Below are 15,716 nucleotides of genomic sequence, written 5' to 3' on the forward strand. Positions count from 1 at the left end.
CAAAGAAAATAGGGTGAGTCCACGAAGATCGGACAGAAAAGTAGTCTCGAACTATAAATAGCCATTTTCCCTACTTTCACTTTCGTTTTGCACTCACCAGACCAACCTTTTCAGTGGAACATTTTTATGATATTATGTTAGATTTTCTTTTAAAAAAAGTTCTTCATCTTACAGTGTGATGTTTGCTCTATTTTATAAGTCATTGTTCATATCTTTTGACAAAATATTAGTATGTAGAGAGGCAAAAAGAAAATGCACTATATTTTTATAGCATCCATGTTTTGACGTACACCTGCTCAGGGATATGCAATACGATACTGGTACCTGTAGGCTAGTCAACTAGTTCGCCTATGCATGTTTAAAAAACAATTTAAAAAAAAGGACTAATCATTATTTTTTTACGCAACTATGTATTTTTTATGTTCTCGAGTTTTATATTCTTTTAATCTGGAACCAATTTTTCAAATTCATTTATATTGTCCTTGTAATAACAGATAGTCTTTGAAGTATGGTAGTTTACCGGGCTAGTGCGGTGGATGGCAGTCCAAGCCAACCAAGGGACAAAACCGAGAAACTACTATTGCGCAGATTGGCGACTCGTGTTGATAATACCAAAAAATTCTCCTTTTTTGAATGAGACATTTGAGTGATTTTTGGATATCCATATAAAAAGAAACAGTTACCATAATGTTAACGATACCAATTATATGCCCATTTTTATTTGAAAGGAACCAAGATTATAGCGTAATCAAAAGAATGTAATCTAGGGACAAAGACCAGACATGGAAAACAGACAGACACAACAAAGAACATATGTCTAATTTAATACAATTATGTATAAAGAATTCGGAAGTTGCTTTTATTCAGGATATTGGTAACATATTATTATAAATCAAATACACATTTAAGTTTAGTAATACTGTAGTAGTGACCATGTTCATTCTGTTCGCCAGAAGTCTCAGAGAGCTCATTTATACACAGGTGTGTGTTGCCATTGATACATTATTCTAACGAACAATACAAACTCATCAAGAATAAAGATTTCCGATTGTAGCGATTCAAGGGCAGATCCGAAAGGGTTGGGGTCTGTTTCAAAAATGTTATCGGCTATAATTGCCCTTATCTAATAATTTTTGAAGAAAATAAAACAGGGAACTGAGCAGAACATACAGTCAGATCAATGTATCTAAAAAATGAACAAAGGTCTCCGCACCCAAACCTACACTATGCATCAATTACCAGTATACATGAAATCCTCGTGGTAAGGACCCATGATGTGACATGACGCCCTGCTGTGCAAAAATCTACGCACCCAAACCTACACTGAAAATCAATATATGCATCAATTACCACTATACATGAAAGCCTCGTGGTCACGGCCCATGATGTCACATGACGCCCTGCTGTGCAATGAACACAGCTATGTTACAATAAACAGGATTTAGTAGACAGGCGTGTAGCTTAATTTATACCAAACAGCTTGGACTACAAATTAATGACCGAGTGCAAACTAAAGGGTTCAGGGTACATCAGGCGTTGTTCATAATAGCGTCTATGAGGAGAAATTACATTTGCTAATGGAAAACTATTCAATATATAGTCTGTACAATAAGTACTTTATGAACATGCCTTGCTATTATAATCTTAAACCCTCCGGGACGGGCCAGTGTTTTTCACAGATATGATCGAACACAAACGTGATCGCAGGACGCAGATGCAAAAAAGTCTGTTTGGCTTTTTTCTGCTAGAAGAAAAAAACATACCTATCATTTATAGTATATGTTTTTGCTACATCGGGTCTTTGAAACTGATGTAGCATTGGCACTCATTGACATAGTAAAACTTTCATTCGTTTCAAAATTAAAGACATCGGAAAACAAATGCACCAACGTGTGACCAAAATACAGTATAGTAAATACTTGCAGAGATCACAAAACAAGTCTTCAATAAATGTAAACACAGCTATAAGTAAGCTGTGGAAGGCACCGACATCAAAGTAATAAAACCCACGGTAACTGAACGACGACAATTCTTCAAAATCAAAGATTAATAATATTACCACATAAAGACACATTTATGGTCAACATCTGTTGACTGTGGAGAGGCGCGTGAAATCTGCGGTTGGGTTTCTAGAAAAGCAGAGGACGCTTACCCTACCGGTCCATGCTTGCAATTTTTAGTGGAGACCAAGTTGCTCATTTGCTTTTGTTACTTTGTATGTATGATTTTGGTTGCTTTATGTTCTTTGTTGTGTATGGCTGTTTTTCATGTCTGGTCTTTGTCTCTGGATTGCGTTCTTTTGATATATTTATTATTATTATTATTATTATTTTTTTATCAGGCAAACGATATTCATGTACATGCAAATATGGCGGACACGAATGTAAACATTGATACTACTGATACTCCTGTTGATACTCCTATTGATGCTCCTGAGAACAAATCACAAATTTTAAAACGTGGTTACCCTATTAGTCCTGATGATTTACCCGGTAATGTCAAACAAACAGAGAGGAAAACAAAACAACGATTCGGTAGCTACTCATCAGACTTAACTTTTGAAAAAGAAAACATCGAAGTTGATCATGATGATAGTAGCAGGATTCATCAACCCAAACCTCAACCTGAGTTGCCCACAAATTTCACATCCATAAACTAGTAGGTACCATACATAAAGATGATGAATTTATTGAAAAACTAGTCCCGAAAATTTGTGATTCTCTTATTAAATCCTGGATGAAAAGTACAATTCACTAATTAGAGATGTTGTAGAACCATTGCAAAACAACTGTCAAAGAACAGGCTACGATCATAGAATCAAAAGAAAAAAAAACAAGTAGAGCTCATGTTAGGAAAATTGTAGACAAATGAGTGGAAGAATAATAATAATTGGTCAGAACAAAACTATTAATGAACTTCCAAATGAGATGAAAGACTTACACCATCAAGTAACTGATAATGACTGGCGACTAGACGAACAAGAACAGTATAGTAAACGTAATAGTCTGAGATTCCATAATATACCCTGCCCTGACCAACAAAAGCTAAGGGACATGGATACCGACAAAATTGTTATGGATATCTGTAATGAAGCTGGAGGTACCTATTACACTGAATGATATAGGTAGAACACATCCCATCGGAAAAGTGCCTAAAACAAAGTTAGTGTGGTAGCACGATTTTTATCTTACCGTCAAAGAAATGCCTCTTCAGTGTTAAAAAGAAACTAAAAGACGACCCAGATAAATTATTCATAACTGAAAACCTGACGACTGGACGACAACGACTCATGGATGAACTAAACAAGCTTCGTTTTCAAAACCTAATTGAGGCATGTTGGTCTTCCGACTGTCGTGTATTGGCTCTCGGTATGAACAGCAAAAAAACCAGAATGATAACATCTGATTATGACATTTCACATTTGCTTCAGCTATTTTCATCAGGCAATAACACAGAAAGCAACTTAACAGACACAGATCCGAACGTCCTAAAAAAGACTAATATTGTTACCTGAACTGACATAAGAACACGTGGTAGCCTTTAGTGGTTTATGTCGTTGTTCTTATTATTGAACTCTGACCAATAACAATCTAAAAATTGTAAAATGTGTATAGTATTTACCTCACAACTTGATTGCTAAAATCCTCCTTAATCCAATAGCTCAATTTCGGAAACACTTTTTATGATATAATTCCTATTGCGGCTATACCTGACTACACTTATTTTAAGGTGTCTTACTGGAAACAACCTACCGGTTTATAAGTATTAATTGAGGTCAATTACCGGCCTTATTGAGCATATGGTTCTATGTCTACTTTGAAATAAATTTATATTGAGTAATAAAGACTGATCTATCTATGAAGAATTGTTTTAATTGATCAGATACATGTATTCATAAATTCTAGTTCCGCCGATCTACATTTCTTCTTTTTTAACATGATAATCATACAAACATTTTTTGTTGTTGTTCACCCTAGTTTTGTGTATTGTATTGTATATTCACCTATCTTTTTGTGCTTGCTTGTCATTTCCTATGTTCTCCACATATTTTGTATTGCTATTGAACATGAAATTAAAATATTTTGAATAGTACCGCCATCCTGTTCAGGACATTTTGAACTTAAATATTATTATAATGGGTAGTGATTTAGTGTCCTACAGGATGGCGATAGGTATTTTTTGTATCTCAGATTAAGGCCAGTTTCTAGAAAAGTCTTTCTTTACATGCCGATTTGTTTTCTTTTCTTAGTATATGGTGTCTTATTCTTCCTGTTGTCAGCTGGAAAATATGCCAGAACTGTACCTTTATTTTTTTTATATAAAAACATTTTTGGATCATTTTATCAGACCATTTCACACCCTGTTTCTCATGCAATTAATTTTGTAAAGTAATCATCGCACAATATTTCGCAAAGACAGATTTTTTTTTTTGGGGGGGGGGAGGTGGAGGGGAGTTATGGTTTATATTGCTGATCATTTACATGCCGAACGAAGACTTGATTTGGAATTCGTGAATGGCGAGTTAATTTGGTTCGAACTAACGTTTCCCGGATATAAGATATTGGTATTTGTTATTTATATGTCACCGGGGGCAACATTGCCTTTTTGGAATAACTTCCATGCGTCACCGGAAAAAGTTTTCGAATTATCACTGAGAATAATGATCACTGGTTGTATAAATGTTAATTTATTGGTTTAAAGAAACCATGTTTTGAGTGAAATAATGAATATTTTTAATTTGAAAAAATTGTGTTTTCGAAGCTACGCGTCAAGGGGCATTACTTGACCCTATTTTAGTGTCCGATGAGTGTGAAATTTCTTTTTCTGATGTAATGGCAGTGAATAGCATTGTAAGCGATCATGATGCCACTGCATCAATGACAATTCCCTTTAACTTCATAACATCATATCAAAGAGATGTATGGATTTATAAAAATGTAATTTTCATGGATTTAACGAAAAAATTGACAATACTAATTGGGATGATTTTTTATGGTATCCTAAGATGTTGATGATATGACTTCTAAATTTACCGCTAAATATTTAGATATTGCTAAGGAGTTTATTGCCTGCAAAAATGCTACAGTTAGACCTAAAGACAAACCGTGGTTTAATTCTTCAATCCGTAAAGAAATGGAAATTCGTGATCGATTTCACAAGCAATTAAAAATCAACTCCACAATTAAAAGCAAACCCAAGCGCCAAAGAAACATAGTCAATAACATGATGTCATATACTAGGGAACAATACCTAATAAATGCTAATGAACTTCTCGACAAAGAAAAATTAATAAATCCAAAACTCTACTGGTGCTTAGTTAAAAAATTCAAAGATGAATACAAAGTCCAAAACATTCCTCCCCTAATAAACAATACAGGTGGATTCATAGTAAATGAAAAAGAAAAGGCAAATCTGCTAAACGAATTCTTTTGTTCGATATCCAACATAGACAATAATTCATACCATGATCTACCACATTTTGAAACTCGTTGTGTAAATAATCTAGATATTGATCAAATTTACTCCAATGAAGTTCAAGATGTTCTTGAGACGATACCGTTAGGCAAAGCTACTGGCATTGATTATATTAGCCATCATATGTTAAAATATACTGCCTCAACTATATGTTACCCCCTGTGTATTATATTCAACAAATCACTAAGGGTTGGCAAATATTCGTCTACCTGGAAATCTGCTACTCTACTAGCTCTTTTTTCAAAATCAGATCCAAATAATTATAGACCAATTTCATTGTTAAGTTGTGTTGGTAAAGCCTTCGAACGTGTTATTTATAAATAAATGGATAACCTTCTGGTAGATAATTCCTTCATTTACCGGCTCCAATCTGGATTTATGCATGGACACTTTACAGTTCATCAATTGATTGAAATTTATCATAATGTTAGTCTAGTTCTGGATAAGAGACAAATTATGTGCACTATTTTTTTTTGTTTTGGTGATATATCGAAAGCGTTTGACCGCGTTTGACACAAAGGCTAAAATCAAAAGATAAAGGCATATGGTTTATCTGGAAATGTATTAAAATGGATTAAAAATTATATGGCAAACAGAAACCAAAAGGTGTTAATAGGAAATTGTCTATCAGATATAGGTATTATTAAAGGAGGTGTTCCTCAAGGGTCAGTGCTAGGACCTCTTTTTTCTTATTGTATATAATTGACATTGCTGACAATACCACAAGTCTATTCATGTTATTTGCTGATGATACATCACTGTCATATGGCTCCGGAAATATAAATCAAATTGAAGAAAACATTAATTCAGATTTAGAAAAGATAAATAACTGGTCAAAAAACTGGCTAGTAAATTTTAATCCCCAAAAACACAAAATATTTGTAATTTTCTACAAATCGGCAAGCAGATAGACCAAGTATTAGATTCAATGATCAGTTCATTGATTGTGTTAAAAATCATAAACACTTAGGTGTTACATTTCATTCAAATTGTAAATGGACTTGTCATATTCAAAACATAGCATAGTAAAATGTGCTTCCAATCAACTTTTCATGCTGCGTAAATTTAAATTTATTCTTAGTAGACAGAACCTGGAAAAAAAATACTTTGCCTATATTGTACCCTTTTTGGAATATGCCTGTGAACTTTGGGATGGTTGTACACAAAATGATATGAACAAAATTGAACGAGTGCAACATGAGGCTGCAAGAATTGTCACTGGTCTTCCATAATATGCAAATATAGACTCCTTATATTTTGAAACCGGTTGGGAAATCCTTCATTCTAGAAGGAAACGAAGGAAACTTAGTTTGTTTTATAAAATTCACCATCAAGATTGTCCATCTTATCTTAATGACTGTTTATCACCGAACCAACGAGATGTGAGGCAAAGAAACTTGCGAACTGATTCTGACTATCGGAAACCATTTACAAGATTACAGTTAGTTTCCAACTCTTTTTTTCCCCGGCCGCGATTAGACTTTGGAACAATTGGGAATCAAATATACGTGATCTTCCAACCATTTCTAGATTCAAAAAAGGAAACGATTTGAAATATATAATAAACTTCCCTCTTATTATTTCACAGGTTGTAGATTAAATAATATTCTATTCCGTGTTAATTTTGTGAATCATCCTGTTTGTATTTGCGGCTGAGTGGTTGAAGATGCCATACATTACCTTTTGGAATGCCTATCATATTTAGATAGACGAGACCAATTGAAAAATGATACTGCCTTTTTACCAGAACTAACAATCGAAACTTTGCTTTTTGGAAATAAAACCTTATCTGATGATTTAAACAAAGATTTTTCAAATCAGTTCAATTATTCATCAAACAATCAAAGCGTTTTGACATAGGATGATCACAGCAAGCAATTTTAACTTCATCCTGTTAATATTTCCCATATTTTCTCTCTTTTATACTATTTTTTTAAGTTCAGATAACTACTGCCACATATATTGAAATGATAAGTTCATCATATATATTAACATATATACTGTTCTTGATTCAGTTTTGTCACAATTAGTTGTTTCCATTGTATATTATGTTTTATTGCCGACGTACGTTCACAAAATATGTGTAATTGATTATGTGGAAAGGACCTTTGTAAGTTGGTATAACTTATGTCCAATCCAATTGTCTGTAAATTTTAGGAATAAAATATGTTTAAATTGAACTATTTAACATAATATTATTAAAAAATTGAAGATGTTTTAAGGACAATGAATGTTTACCAAATTAACGTTAAAAGACGTACGCCAATTTCAGCTTATTTGAGACTTGTGCAACTTGCTCAGTTATGAACAATTACGACGCGAGAAAAGGGCTGAGTATCAATGCACTTCTATATTGAGTTTAATAGTATGGTGGTCGAAATATCGAGAGTGAACACGTATGTAATGGATTTTGAATGAATAATGTTAAAAATATATAAAATACTATCTGTTGGTGAAAGTATTCATCTCATTTAAGATAGCATGTGAAATGAGAAACATCTTTATATCATGCCTTATATATTATGTTATGCAAATTCTTCTAATTATGATATATCTCAACATGCTGCACAATTCTAACAAATGTCAGAATTTTACTACATCTGATGGTTTTGGAGATATATGCTAAAAAGTGTCTGACCACTATGTTCAATTTAAGTAACTTGGCCATGTTTTTCGACAAATAGACAATTCTAACATTATATCTATGCAGAATACCCTAAAAATCACTCATATCAAATTTGGTACAAGTATGTGCAGTAGTAACAGAGCAGAAGTGTTTTAAAGTAATAACGTTTAAAATAGCAAATAATGTTGAAAAGGGGGAATAACTCTAACATAGCGTTAACAATTTTACACGAAAATGTGGCTTCTGATAGATCTCATCATGCTGAACACCTTAATCCAGTGTCCAAATTGTGCTTAACTTTCGGATGCAAAAACTTCTTTCTGACCTTAAGTTCAATTTTTAATAACAGTGGCGATGTTTTTGACGGATGCAAGTATGTAGCAATTTCTTGTAAAATATTAAAATTTTGTCGGCAGTTGAAAGTGAAACAGGACACATCTTTAGCTATCTTTATTTTAATATATCGAATGTACCTATTGCCCATGAATTTCCAAATGAGAGAAAAATGATTTTGCTTTGACTTGATTAAAACGAACTTGCCAACCAATATTTTTCAAATCATTTTTTAAGAAAGACAAGTGTAAAGAGTAGGTAAAGTGTTCCTAAAGTTTATATATTATTACTGAGCATTAAAGCATGTATATTCAGTCCAAAAAAATCTTTCGTGTTACTTTTCTTTCCCTTTAGTGTCTCCTGAAAGAAATGAAATACGGATTTGCTGTTTTCAATTGAATACTAAATATTTAGAAAATATCCAATAGTGCAGATGGTTCTTGGTTAATATGAGTAGTCAATTCAGAATTTCAACTACTGTAGGTCAGGATCGATTTAAAACTGATACTATTTCAATTATATCTTATTTAGCTGTTAATGGGGGTTTGACTGTTCTTATTGTTGCATGCTGTTTTATTTAATCATTATCATAATTATATTTAGTGTCTTTCGAAGAACAGAAATACCAAAGATACACTGTTCAGTAATAATAAAACATATGTTAACATAGTTTGAAAAGAAATGATGTTTACATTTATGTATACAATGTATACTTATAAAATGTAAGAAATATTCATATAATTATATCTAAGTATTTACCATGCAGACCGCCACGGGGGGCAGGCCACAGTAACTCTAATCGTCCTCGGATACGTTTTGTTCTGCCATAAGATATTTCTCCATGACAAAGTGCAATTATTACAAGTAAGATAATCGTGATTATCTTAAAAATCTGCATTTTCTCATTCAATTCTTCAGTCGCTGAAAACATTGAACTTATTTATTTGGTAATGTAAAAATTAACTTTATCAGAATACTCAGAAATAGCTGTTCTGGTGGTGTAAGATGAACAGAGGAAATGATAGTCTAATATGTTCAACACATTTCTATATTTATTTGGAACTGCTTTCTTCTAAAAACAACTTATGACTTTAATGTTCAAGTCTTAAATTAAAGTAATTAAGATTCGATCGCATTTCATACAATATATTCATAACCATCATGATAGTTCTAGGAGATAGCATGTATATATAGGATTATGATTAACGATGTTATGCACGTTAATCGTGAAAACTGAACTTCACATATTTTAAAACCGTTTTCAAAATGTCATCGTGGACATGATTTGAGATCATAACGAACTTTAAAGTTCCTACAAGTTTGACGGCGACCACAATGTACTCTATCGCTAATATTATGTGTATATTTTAACAATGAAACATAACTATAGCTTATAGAGGTATTGTGGTGATTTAACAATTTCGTACATTAGACATCAAAGCAACACATTTTTATTCATTAAGAGGCCATGTCAAAGTAACCAACTTCAATGTGTGATTCGTGTTAAGCTAGAAAAGCTTATTATTTTCATTCCATTAAATGAAGATTTTTTTGTTGTAATACGATAATACCTTCAGTTAATAAAAACAGTATTCACGCTGAAGAAATGCAAATGAAAAACTATTCTAGCAAGAAAACAGTCAATACATAACAATGCGGGTGCAATTAAATATGATTAACTACCTTTCTTAATACATTACAATGCGTGTGTAATCTAATATAATAACCTACCTTTTTTAAATCAGCTTTTTCATCAAGAAATCACTCCAAGATACATTCGATCGTTGGAACGTTCTACTTTTTTGATGGAAAAAAGAGAATCTCGGTCACCTTTACCTACCATGTGACATCTCCCATCGCCTTGACATGCTACTTGATATCATTCATACAAAGATACAAATGATTCATTTTTTATTTAAAAATCTTATCCCTTAACCTTTGAAATTTAATCCGAAAAAAATATGTCAACTACTTGCTTTCGTATTAAATGTACTAAAGTTTTTTTAACTACTTTTATTTATATTTATTCACCAAAATGTTATACGCTATTGATATAGTGTAGATTCAGAAATTGTTACTATGTTTCGTATAATTGAAACAGAAAAAAATCACTTCTATCTCCAAACTCGCACAGTTAAAGTTTTGGCGTTACTAAAGTTTTATTTTCAAAATGCCAAACAAAAGAACATTTGCACATGTATATATAATGGGAATTCATTCCCATGATATTTTGTTAAACGTATATTGACTTGAATCTCAATTTACATCACGGTTTCAACAACTCTAAGTGTAAAATGTTCATGGACAAATCACGAAACGTCTCAACTAATGTGAATTTCGTGTGAAATCTGTCACATTTTTCATGCGTTTTGTCCAATATACAGTTTATGTGATTAAATGTTCATGTTGTGAAAAAGCAACAAAATGATTACTTTTGGAAATTTATACCAATTTTTTGCCATGATCAATATATCTTAATATTTTGTCGACAAAATTAGATATAAATTAGCAGTTTGTTTCTGGAAGATATGAATTACATGTTTCACATAATTTTTGGATATGCCCTATAACAGTTATGGTATTTTAACCTGATCTTTCTATTAAGGATTGCTAGATAACTCAGTAGGATATAACATGTATATGTGGTCCAATGGCACTGCTAGTGTTCCAGATGTCTCTGAGGTCACACACTATCCATGAAAGCAAAGAAAAAAAATGTCAACATAATAAGAAGCATAACAGCCTGTATTGGCATCACGGAAAAAAAAACCTCTAAGAATACTTGAAAACGAGCAAAATAGGGATAGATTATAATTCAAAAAGGATCTATATTAGGCATATTGCTCGCGTTTTACCCCGTTCCAGGCGCCAACATTCTGTTTTTTGTTCCGACAATACCCTAAAATGATATGCTAGTGCTCTAGTCTTCTGAGATTCCTCATGCTTTGTAAGAAATAATTCAAAATCATCTTCCAAATATACAGAAGAAGATGTTTACAAAATGCTGAAATTTTTAATCGACAACATATTTGTCGTGGACGTGTTTTTCAACAAACGGTCGGCATTCCAATGGGAACAAATTGTGCTCCATTACCCGCTGACCTATTCCGTCACTCTTATGAGGCTGATTTTATTGTTGATCTGATTCGAAAGAAACAATACCGTTTGGCTAGATCCTTGAATCTCAGTATCCGCTATATAGATGAAGTATTATCTTTAAACAATCCTAATTTCGAGGATTTGATACATCGCATCTATCCCAAAGAACTCAAGATAAAGGATAATACAGACACTGTAAAGTCAGTCGTATATCTTGACCTATACTTAGAAATCGATGACAAAGGAAAACTATTGACCAAACGGTATGATAAACGTGATGACTTTTCATTCAGAATTGTTAACTTTCCTTTCATTTGTGGCAACATCTCTTCAGCACCTGCGTATTGAGTGTTCATATCACAACTCATACGTTATGCCAGAGCTTGCCGAAACTACGCAGATTTGTGTACCGCGCTCGACTTCTAACAATTAGGCTTCTGGAACAGGGTTATGTTGCTACAAGATTGAAGTCATCACTACAGAAGTTTTATGGTCGTCATTATGAACTCGTGGATCGTTATGGTGTATCCATCTGCACCATGAAAAGTTATTAATTCAACGGGTCATCGTTTTCCTTTCGTCGTTTGTCTACCCTGGATTTTGACTTTTTATGAGAAACTCGGTGGGTGTTTCTAGAAAAAGCAGAGGACGCTTAGCCTACCGGTGCGCCTGGTCAATGCTCCCAGTTTTTAGTGGAGTCCGAGTTGCTCATTTGCTTTTGTTACTTTGTATGTATGTATGATTGTAGTTATTTATGTTCTTTGTTGTGTATATCTGTTTTCCATGTCTGGTCTTTGTCCCTGGATTACATTCTTTTGATTACCGCTATAACCTTGAATCCCTTAATTCCTCTTTCTCTTTGTTTATTTTTGTACACCTTTCTGATTTTTTTTTATCTATACTCTTTTTAATGAAAAATACATACCATCTTAAGATGCTCAGCATAATTTTCTTTTTATTTCTTATATACATTTAACAAACTGACCATTAAAGGTTCTGTATGAAAATAACAAAGGAAGGTTACAAAATCTGAATACTGTTTACAAGTAATATAAACCAATTTGACATGCAATATTAAAAGACCAAACAGCTATTTATAGAAAAATTTTCACATTTTATAGTTAGTATATTTACAGAAGTACTATGATAACCGTCATATACACTTGTGTTTGAATCTGAACAGACCAGTGACCTGAATACAGCTCATAGCCGTCTAAAAGGTTTTAGCTCTAGTTAGTCATTCATTTATGATAAGAAATTTATACTGCTGAATGCGTTCTAAACAAAAGACCGATTTGAATTTATTTTGCTATTTCCAGGTGCGTCAATTCGATGCATAATTAACATTATTTTTTGTTATTTTGTGTTGTTACTATTCTTATTATGGTGTAGAAATAGTAAAAGATTATATTTTCATCATTAAATTTACACGTAAGGGGTTTTCGTTTATATGATTGTAGCTTCTACTCTATTTAAAACCACTTATCGTTATCATTCTTCTTTCTCCCAAAGTTCTGTCTGTGAGTCTTCGATTGTTGTCAAAAACACCACTAAGGATAAAACAAAACCAAACTTGGCCAATAGTGTTTCTTTACAATTGATCTCTAAGTGTTGGTCAAAATATGAGGCTGACTTCATAGTGTCTGTAGTGTCCTTTATCTCAAGTTCTTTGGGAAACTGATATCAAAGGTTCTAGCTAAAAGATGTTCGTTATTTCTGATCAGATCAGCTATAAAGTCAGCTTCATAAAATTGAATAGGTCAGCAAGTACAGGAGCACAATTTGTTCCTATTGGAATGCCGACCGTTTGTTGAAATACGCGTCTTCCACACTGGACAAATATATTGCCGATCGAATTTCTAGAGTTTTGAAAACATCTTCTGTATATTTGAAAGATGATTTGGAATATTTTTTTCATAAGATATCAGGAGTCTCTGCCAATAACTATACACTTGTATCTAGGTGTACCATCTTTTTATGAGAAACAACGATGTATAATGTTTTCGAGTATGGATTTTAACTTGAGTATTGGGAATAAAAGTATAAAGTGTTGAAAAATCATAGGTTTTCATGCAATTATATTCTGATAATTATCTTGAATTGAGGGTCTCCAGGAAATCTTTCGAATTTCTTCAGGATCCACATTGAATTAATACTACTACGGGATGAATGTTTACTCAACATTTCCTCAATTTACTTCACTATATTTACTCTATATTCTTTTTTAAAACAAGAAGAAAGACAACACAAACTATGATAGATTTAGTGACATATCCCAAAAATGAAATAGTTCAAGCAAGAGGACGCCCGAATGATTGTTACAAATAAACCGATGATGTTTATGTTGTTGCTATGCTGATACCCTTGATACCACCACTTATCGCAATAACGCAACGACAATAAAGGTTGATATTCAATGCATGGTTCACGTGTCTTGTGTTGCAAATGTTTCATGCATTAGTTCAGAGGTCCACATATGGCAAAAAGTCGGAAATTTGGGAACACGAGTAATTTTTCTTCGGATCTCGATGTTATAGATGGGACTTGGTCGCAAATTCCTCGACCCCAAAACATTCCACAAGTACTATTCTTTTCAGGACACATGTATTTCCATGCAATACACACCCAAGACGTAGTTGACAACACATGGAATATTTATCAAATTCAGCTCAGTTTTCTGGGATATCGAAATGATGCCGCGAATCGTATAATTCATGAGGGGTAATTTTCTTGTGGGTGCAAAATTAAGTGATTTGATCTATAGAATGGGGTATACAAATTTCGCGGTTTTTATTGATGTCCATGCACTAATGTTTATATGAGCAACGAGGAGATTTGTACGATTATTATAACAAATAAATATTGAAACTTATTTTAAAAAATCCAAAAAAAAAAAGACAGTGATATTGTTCAGTTAGTGCAATCACTTACAAGCATGCATGTTCAAGGCAATGGCTATATCAAAATCGGCATTTGATTAAAGATTATTAAGACCATTTGATAAAAACAACGACTTTTTATCCTCTTTTTACCGTACTTATAAATATTGTTTCCTCTTTTTACCGTATTTATGAATATCATCTTCTTTTTACTGTTTTTATAAATATTGTATCCTCTTTTTACCGTATTTATCAATATTGTATCCTCTACCGTATTTATCAATATCATATCCTCATTTTACCGTATATATAAATAATTTATCTTCATTTTACCGTATTTATGAATATCATCTTCTTTTTACCGTTTTTATAAATATTGTATCCTCTTTTGACCGTATTTATCAATATTGTATCCTCTACCGTATTTATCAATATTGTATCCTCTACCGTATTTATCAATATCATATCCTCATTTTACCGTATATATAAATAATTTATCTTCATTTTACCGTATTTATGAATATTGTATCCTCTTACCGTATATATCAATATTGTATCCTCTACCGTTTTTGTCAATATTGTATTCTCATTTTACCGTATTTATAAATATTGTATCCTCTTTTTACCGTCTTTATGAATATTGTATGTACTTTTTTATGAATATTATGGTATTGTTTTTCTTTTCTTTCGTCTGTTTTGTTTCATTGTATTTTGAATAAAGTTTTTTTATACAGATCACTTGACCACCTTATGACATTCAATATATCCTTTTTATTTTCTATTTATCCTTTTTTGCGTATTTGGCCAATCTTCAACTTCACTTTAATTTATCAGAAAGGCATCGATTATGTTCAACATAGAAGTGCCTAATAATCGTTTTTTGTTTTATTTGTTATCCGAACAGAATTCTCACTTCATGTGTCAATGTTTCAAAATATGCCCCCCCCCAAAAAAAAAAAAAAAAAACAACCAACCAACCAAACAAACAAAAAAAAAAACACTCACAAGTAGAGGTGCAAATCAAGTTGATCATATGTATCGCACTGAACATCTGTTCGGACATCAAGCAAATAAGCTTATAGAGTTTCATATGAACGTTATCTATCTATAATTCTAACAGATTTATTTTTACAAAACTACATATACAAACTGCACACATTTATTCTAAAACGAAGTTTATTTCAATACGGATAAATTGGCGGTAATTAGTTCAATAGAACAAAATTGGAAATTTTAGATTTTTGAAAATAAGATGGAAACTGATTGATGACTCCTTTTGTTGTCTACCTCCTTAATTTTCTTAT

The 15,716-nt window shown here is 32.4% G+C and overlaps 1 long non-coding RNA gene across 1 annotated transcript; it reads right to left on the minus strand.

Annotated features, from left to right (window-relative positions):
* Positions 1 to 8,536: 8,536 nt before the first annotated feature.
* Positions 8,537 to 12,473, minus strand: LOC148597976 (uncharacterized). Its single transcript, XR_015918495.1, has 5 exons — positions 12,459 to 12,473; positions 11,023 to 11,124; positions 10,166 to 10,303; positions 9,194 to 9,355; positions 8,537 to 8,794 (listed from the first exon to the last, which is right to left on the minus strand). It is a non-coding gene; the product is annotated as an uncharacterized LOC148597976 (long non-coding RNA).
* Between the last annotated feature and the right edge of the window lie 3,243 nt (positions 12,474 to 15,716).

The sequence above is a fragment of the Perna viridis genome, chromosome 14 (assembly GCF_037379345.1).
Source record: "Perna viridis isolate PV_CMFRI_1.1 ecotype Kerala chromosome 14, ASM3737934v1, whole genome shotgun sequence".
Taxonomy (NCBI): domain Eukaryota; kingdom Metazoa; phylum Mollusca; class Bivalvia; order Mytilida; family Mytilidae; genus Perna; species Perna viridis.